Source organism: Arachis ipaensis, chromosome B6 (genome assembly GCF_059453495.1).
Source record: "Arachis ipaensis isolate K30076 ecotype BB chromosome B6, ASM5945349v1, whole genome shotgun sequence".
NCBI lineage: Eukaryota > Viridiplantae > Streptophyta > Magnoliopsida > Fabales > Fabaceae > Arachis > Arachis ipaensis.
Genome location: NC_142441.1, coordinates 91,357,055 through 91,365,622, shown reverse-complemented (window position 1 = coordinate 91,365,622; position 8,568 = coordinate 91,357,055). Strand labels below are relative to the sequence as shown.

Below are 8,568 nucleotides of genomic sequence, written 5' to 3'. Positions count from 1 at the left end.
TCGGAATACCACAAACAAGGTTTAGACTTTCCGGATCTCAGGAATGGCCATCCACGGGTTCTAACTTATACCACGAAGATTCTAATATCTCGGACTCGGTCCTCTGTATTAGATATCTAAGAGATACTCATTCTAGCTTGTCAAGCACGCATTCATAAGTGAGTATGATGATGAGCGTCACATAATCATCACATTCATCATGTTCTTGGGTGCGAATGGATATCTTAGAAGCGGAATAAGTTGAATTGAATATAAAACAATAATACTTTGCATTAAATCATGAGGAACAGCAGAGCTCCACACCTTAATCTATGGAGTGCAGAAACTCTACCGTTGAAAATACATAAGAGATAATGGAGTTCATTGGTCTCGGACCCAGAGGGGAACCGGAGTAACCAAGACCCTGAATACAATGATAAAAATTTCTATATATACTAGACTAGCTACTAGGGTTTACAGAAGTAAGTAATTGATGCATAAATCCACTTCCGGGGCCTACTTGGTGTGTTCTTGGGCTGAGCTTGAATTTTACACGTGCAGAGGCTTCTTTTGGAGATGAACGCCAAGTTGTAACGTGTTTTTGGCGTTCAACTCTGGTTTGTGAGGTGTTTGTGGCGTTTAACTCCAGACTACAGCGTAGAACTGGCGTTCAACGCCCTTTTGCGTCATCTAAACTTGGGCAAAGTATAGACTATTATATATTGCTAGAAAGCCCTGGATGTCTACTTTCCAACGCCATTAAGAGTGCGCCATTTGGCGTTCTGTAGTTCCAGAAAATCCACTTTTAGCGCAGGGAGGTCAGAATCCAACAGCATCAGCAGTCCTTCTTCAACCTCTGAATTTGATTTTTGCTCAAGTCCCTCAATTTTAGCCAGAAAATACCTGAAATCATAGAAAAACACACAAACTCATAGTAAAGTCCAGAAATGTGAATTTAACATAAAAACTAATAAAAACAACCCTAAAATTAACTAGATCCTACTAAAAACACACTAGAAACAATGCCAAAAAGCATATAAATTATCCGCTCATCACAACACCAAACTTAAATTGTTGCTTGTCCCCAAGCAACTGAAAATCAAATAGGATAAAAAGAAGAGAATATGCTATAAATTCCAAAATATCAATGAAACATAGCTCCAATCAGATGAGCGGGACTTGTAGCTTTTTGCCTCTTGAATAGTTTTGGCATCTCACTTTATCCATTGAAGTTCAGAATGATTGGAATCTATAGGAACTCAGAGTTCATATAGTGTTATTGATTCTGCTAGTTCAGTATGTTGATTCTTGAACACAGCTACTTTATGTGTCTTGGCCGTGGCCCTAAGCACTTTGTTTTCTAGTATTACCACCGGATACATAAATGCCACAGACACATAACTGGGTGAACCTTTTCAAATTGTGACTCAGCTTTGCTAAAGTCCCCAATTAGAGGTGTCCAGGGTTCTTAAGCACACTCTATTTTTGCTTTGGACCTTGACTTTAACTGCTCAGTCTCAAGTTTTCACTTGACACCTTCACGCCACAAGCACATGGTTAGGGACAACTTGGTTTAGCCGCTTAGGCCAGGATTTTATTCCTTTAGGCCCTCCTATCCACTGATGCTCAAAGCCTTGGGATCCTTTTTATTTACCCTTGCCTTTTGGTTTTAAGGGTTATTGGCTTTTTGCTCTTGCCTTTTGGTTTTAAGAGCTTTTGGCTTTTTCTGCTTGCTTTTTCTTTTTTCATTTTTTTTTCGCCAATTTTTTCTTTCTGCAAGCTTTGTATTCACTGCTTTTTCTTGCTTCAAGAATCATTTTTATGATTTTTCAGATTATCAAATAACATGTCTCCTTGTCATCATTCTTTCAAGAGGCAACATATTTAACATTCATAAACAACAACTTCAAAAGACATATGCACTGTTCAAGCATTCATTCAGAAAACAAAAAGTATTGTCACCACATCAATATAATTAAACTAAGTTCAAGGATAAATTTGAAACTCATGTACTTCTTGTTCTTTTGAATTAAAAACATTTTTCATTTAAGAGAGGTGATGGATTCATAGAACATTCATAACTTTAAGACAAAGTTACTAAATATTAATGATCATGTAATAAAACACTAACATAGATAAGTACTTAACATAAAGAAAATGAAAAACAGAAAATTTGAGAACAAGTAATGAGTCCACCTTAGTGATGGTGGCGTTTTCTTCTTGAGGAACCAATGATGTCCTTGAGCTCTTCTATGTCTCTTCCTTGTCTTTGTTGCTCCTCCCTCATAGCTCTTTGATCTTCTCTAATTTCATGGAAGATGATTGAGTGCTCTTGATGTTCCACCCTTAGTTGTCCCATGTTGGAACTCAGTTCTCCTAGGGAGGTGTTGATTTGTTCCCAAAAGTTCTGTGGAGGAAAGTGCATCCCTTGAGGCATCTCAGGGATTTCTTGGTGATGAGCTTCTTCATGCGTCTCTTGAGATCCATGAATAGGCTCTCTTGTTTGCTCCATCCTTTTCTTAGTGATGGGCTTGTCCTCATCAATGAGGATATCTCCCTTTATGTCAATCCCAGCCGAATTGCATAGATGGCAAATGAGGTGAGGAAAAGCTAACCTTGCCATAGTGGAGGACTTGTCAGCCACCTTGTAGAGTTCTTGAGGTATAATCTCATGAACCTCCACCTCTTCTCCAATCATGATACTATGGATCATGATGGCCCGGTCTATAGTAACTTCAGACTGGTTGCTAGTGGGAATGATTGAGCGTTGAATGAACTCCAACCATCCTCTAGCTACAGGCTTAAGGTCCAGTCTTCTCAGTTGAACCGGTTTGCCTTTTGAGTCAATCTTCCATTGAGCTCCTTCCACACATATGTCCATGAGGACTTGGTCCAACCTTTGATCAAAGTTGACTCTCCTTGTGTAGGGGCGTGCGTTTTCTTCCATTATTGGTAAGTTGAACGCCAACCTCACATTTTCCGGATTAAAATCTAAGTAATTCCCCCGAACCATGGTGAGATAATTCTTTGGGTTCGGGTTCTTACTTTGATCATGGTTCCTAGTGATCCATGCATTAGCATAGAAATCTTGAACCATTAGAATTCCGACTTGTTGGATGGGGTTTGTTAGAACTTCCCAACCTCTTCTTTGGATCTCATGTCGGATCTCCGGATACTCATTTTTCTTGAGTTTGAAAGGGACCTCGGGGATCACCTTCTTCTTGGCCACAATATCATAGAAGTGGTCTTGATGGGCTTTGGAGATGAATCTTTCCATCTCCCATGACTCGGAGGTGGAAGCTTTTGTCTTCCCTTTCCCTTTTCTAGAGGATTCTCCGGTTTTAGGTGCCATCAATGGTAATGGAAAAACAAAAAAAGCTATGCTTTTACCACACCAAACTTAGAATATTGCTCGCCCTCGAGCAAGAGAAGAAAGAAGAGATGAAGGAGAAGAAGAAATGGAGGAGAGGGAGAGAGGTTTGTGTTTCGGCCAAGAAGTAGAAGAGAGGGTTGTGTTGTGTGAAAATGAAGAAGAATGGAGGGGTTTATATAGTGTAGGGAGAGGGGTTAGGTTCGGCCATTTAGGGTGGGTTTGGGTGGGAAAGTGATTTTGAATTTTGAAGGTAGGTGGGGTTTATGAGGTAGGTTTATGGGGAAGAGTGGGTGGATGTGAGTGGTGAATAGGTAACAGGGAAGAGAGAGATTGAGGTGATTGGTGAAGAGTTTTGGGGAAGGGTGTTTATTGGGAAGAGAGGATGAATGAGAAGAGGGGAGAGTATGAGTGGAGGTAGGTGGGGATCCTGTGGGGTCCACAGATGCTGAGATGATCCTGTGGGGTCCACAGATCCTAAGGTGTCAAGGAATTGCATCCCTGCACCAATTAGGCATGTAAAATGCCTTTGTATGCAATTCTGGCGTTTAAACGCCGAATTGGTGCTTGTTCTGGGTGTTCAGCGCCCAGATGCAGCATGTTTCTGGCGTTGAACGCCAGTTCTATGCTTGTTTCTGGCGTTCAGCGCCAGCTTTCCTCAGTGTGCATTCCTGGCGTCTGAACGCCAAGATGCTGCTTGTTTTGGGCGTTCAACGCCAGATCCATGCTCTGTTCTGGCGTTGAACGCCAGCCAGATGGTCCTTACTAGTGTTTAAACGCCAGTAAGCCCTTCCTCCAGGGTGTGATTTTTCTTCTACTGTTTTTTATTCTGTTTTTAATTTTTGTATTTATTTTGTGACTCCACATGATCATGAACCTAATAAAACATGAAAGAACAATAAAATAAAAATAAAATTAGATAAATAAAAATTGGGTTGCCTCCCAACAAGCGCTTCTTTAATGTCAATAGCTTGGCAGTGGGCTCTCATGGAGCCACACAGGTGATCAGGTCAATTTTATAGACTCCCAACACCAAACTTAGAGTTTGGATATGGGAGTTCAACACCAGACCTAAAGTTTGGCTGAGGCCTCCCAACACCAAACTTAGAGTTTGACTGTGGGGGCTTTAGTTGACTCTGTACTGAGAGAAGCTTACTGTGCCTCTTTTCCAGGTTTACAGAAGGATGACCTTGAGTTTTAAACACAAAGGAGTCCTTATTCAATTGAAGGACTAGTTCACCTCTATCTACATCAATCACAGCTCTTGCTGTGGCTAGGAAGGGTCTTCCAAGAATGATGGATTCATCCTCATCCTTCCCAGTATCCAGGATTATGAAATCAGCAGGGATGTAAAGGCCTTCAACCTTTACTAACACGTCCTCTACTTGTCCATGAGCCACTTTTCTTGAGTTGTATGCCATCTCTAATGAGATTCTGGTAGCTTGCACCCCAAAGATTCCCATTTTCTCCATTACAGAGAGTGGCATGAGGTTTATTCCTGACCCAAGGTCACATAGAGCCTTCTCAAAGGTTATGGTACCTATGGTACAAGGTATTAGGAACTTTCCAGGATCCTGTTTCTTCTGAGGCAATCTCAGTTGATCCAATGCATTTAGTTCATTAGTGAACAGGGGAGGTTCATCTCCCCAAGTTTCTTTTCCAAATAAATTGGCATTCAGCTTCATGATTGCACCAAGGAACTTGGCAACTTGCTCTTCAGTAACATCTTCATTCTCTTTAGAAGAAGAATACTCATCAGAGCTCATGAATGGCACAAGGAGGTTCAATGGAATCTCTATGGTCTCTAGATGAGCCTCAGAGTCCTTTGGTTCCTCAAAGGGGAACTCCTTGTTGATCACTGGATGTCCCAAGAGGTTTTCCTCCTTGGGATTCACGTCCTCCCCTTCCTTCTTGGATTCGGCCATGATGGTCAATTCAATGGCCTTGCACTCTTCTTTTGGATTTTCTTCTGTATTGCTTGGGAGAGCACTAGGAGGGGTTTCAGTGATCTTCTTACTCAGCTGGCCCACTTGTGCCTCAAAATTTCTAATGGAAGACCTTGTTTCATTCATGAAACTCAGAGTGGCCTTAGATAGATCAGAGACTAAGTTTGCTAAGCTAGATAGATTCTGCTAAGAATTCTCTGTCTGTTGCTGAGTGGATGATGGAAAAGGTTTACTATTGTTAAACCTGTTTCCTCCACCATTATTAAAGCCTTATTGAGGCTTTTGTTGATCCTTCCATGAGAGATTTGGGTGATTTCTCCATGAGGGATTATAGGTGTTTCCATATGGTTCACCCATGTAGTTCACCTCTGCTATTGCAGGGTTCTCAGGATCATAAGCTTCTTCTTCAGAAGATGCCTCTTGAGTACTGTTGGATGCAGCTTGCATTCCATTCAGACTCTGAGAAATCATATTGACTTGCTGAGTCAATATTTTGTTCTGAGCCAATATGGCATTCAGAGTGTCAATTTCAAGAACTCCCTTCTTCTGAGGCATTCCATTACTCACAGGATTCCTCCCAGAAGTGTACATGAACTGGTTATTAGCAACCATGTCAATGAGTTCTTGAGCTTCTGCAGGTGTTTTCTTTAGGTGAATGGATCCACCTGTAGAAGCATCCAATGACATCTTAGCTAATTCAGACAGACCATCATAGAATATATCCAGGATGGTCCATTCTGAAAGCATATCAGAAGGACACTTTTTGGTCAGTTCCTTGTATCTCTCCCAAGTTCATAGAGGGATTCACCTTCTTTCTGTCTGAAGGTTTGAACATCCACTCTAAGCTTACTCATCTTTTGAGGAGGAAAGAACTTGGCTAAGAAAGCCTTGACCTGCTTATCCCAAGAGTTCAGGCTATCCTTAGGTTGAGAGTCCAACCATATTCTAGCTCTGTCTCTTACAGCAAACGGGAAAAGCATGAGCCTATAGACTTCAGGATCTACTCCATTAGTCTTAACAGTATCACAGATCTGCAAGAATTCAGTTAAGAACTGAAAAGGATCTTCAGATGGAAGTCCATGAAACTTGCAGTTTTGCTGTATTAGAGAAACTAATTGAGGTTTCAGCTCAAAATTGTTTGCTCCAATGGCAGGAATGGAGATGCTTCTTCCATGTAAATTGGAATTAGGTGTAGTAAAGTCCCCAAGAATCCTCCTTGCATTATTATTATTTTCGGCTGCGATCTCCTCTTCCTGTTCGAAAATTCCTGTAAGGTTGTCTCTGGATTGTTGTATTTTAGCTTCTCTTAGTTTCCTCTTCAGAGTCCTTTCAGGTTCAGGGTCTGCTTCAACAAGAATGTTCTTGTCCTTGCTCCTGCTCATATGACAAAGAAGGGAATAACAAAGAAAATATGGAATCCTCTATGTCACAGTATAGAGATTCCTTTGTGTGAGTAGAAGAAGAAAAGAATGTAATGTAAGGAAAGAGAAGGGGGGAGAATCCAAACACAAGGGTGAGGAGAGCAGAGATATGAGATGAAGAGAAGTGTTAGTAAGGAATTAAATAAATAGAAGAAGATGAGGGAAAGAGAATTTCGAAAAATAAATTTTGAAAAAGAGTTAATGATTTTCAAAAAGTAAGATAAAATTAAAATTAAAATTAAAAATTGAAACAATTAATTAATTAAAAAGAATTTTTTTGAAAAAGAGGGAGGTATTTTCGAAAATTAGAGATGGATAGTTAGTTAGGTAGTTTTGAAAGAGATAAGAAACAAACAAAAAGTTAATTAGTTAGTTGAAACAAATTTTGAAAATCAATTTTGAAAAGATAAGAAGATAAGAAGTTAGAAAAGATATTTGAAAAAGATAAGATAAAAAGATATTTTTGAAAAGATATGATTGAAATTATTTTTGAAAAAAGATTTGATTTTTAAAATCACAATTAATGACTTGATTCACAAGAAATCACAAGATATGGTTCTAGAACTCAAAGTTTGAATCTTTCCTAACAAGTAAGTAACAAACTTGAAAATTTTGAATCAAAACATTAAGTGTTGATGATATTTTCGAAAATATGATGTAAAATTAAGAAAAAAAAAAATTTTTGAAAAATATTTTTAAAATTTTCAAAAAATAAGAAAAATGAAAAAGATTTGATTTTTGAAAATGATTTTGAAAAAGATAAGAATTTCAAATTGAAAATTTGATTTGACTCATAAGAAACAACTAGATTTTAAAAATTTTTGAAAAGGTCAATCCAAATTTTCAAAATTTATGAGTGAAAAAGGAAAAGATATTTTTTTGATTTTTGAATTTTTAATGAAGAAAGAGAAAAACATGAAAAAGACATAATGCATGAGAATTTTAGATCAAAACATGTGATGCATGCAAGAACACTATGAATGTCAAGATGAACACCAAGAACACTTTGAATGTCAAGATGAACACCAAGAACTTTTTTTTGAAAAATTTTTAAGAAAAGAAAAACATGCAAGACACCAAACTTAGAAATTTTTAATATTTAGACACTAAGAATTCAAGAATGCATATGAAAAACACCATACAACACAAAACAATATAATATGAAGATCAATCAAGAAGGTTTATCAAGAACAACTTGAAGATCATGATGAATGCAATGCATGAATGCAATTTTCGAAAAAATGCAAGATGAGTATGCAATTGACACCAAACTTAAAATTTGACACAAGACTCAAACAAACAACATAAAATATTTTTTTGATTTTTATGATTTTATGATTTTTTTGTATTTTCTTTTAAATTTTTTCGAAAAACATATAGGAAAAAGAAAATAAGAAATTCAAAATTTTTAATAAGAATCCCAGGAATCTTTCAATGTTGGCCTAAAGCTCCAATCCAAGGGTTAGGCATGGCTTAATAGCCAGCCAGCTTTAGGATATAAATCAGGCATGCAACAGCTGATATTCTAATTAACTTGCCTCTATGCTGATGGTTGGAAGCCACAGTCAAAAAGAATTAGACATGGCTTTACAGCCAGCCAGGCTTCAACATGCTTCATGAAACACTAGAATTCATTCTTAAAAATTTAGAATAATTTTCGAAAACAGATGAGAAATTTTTGAAAGATTTTTGAAAAAATTTTGAAAATAAAACGAAAAGAAAATTACCTAATCTGAGCAACAAGATGAACCGTCAGTTGTCCAAACTCGAACAATCCCCGGCAACGGCGCCAAAAACTTGGTGCACGAAAAAAAAGGCTCCTAAGGTGACAAAAAGGCTCGTGGTCAATTGG

The 8,568-nt window shown here is 38.1% G+C and overlaps 1 non-coding gene across 1 annotated transcript; it reads left to right on the top strand.

Annotated features, from left to right (window-relative positions):
- The first annotated feature begins 6,036 nt into the window (after window positions 1–6,036).
- On the top strand, window positions 6,037–6,143 carry LOC148561741 (small nucleolar RNA R71). The gene has a single exon (XR_015887848.1). It is a non-coding gene; the product is annotated as a small nucleolar RNA R71 (small nucleolar RNA).
- The last annotated feature ends 2,425 nt before the right edge of the window (window positions 6,144–8,568 follow it).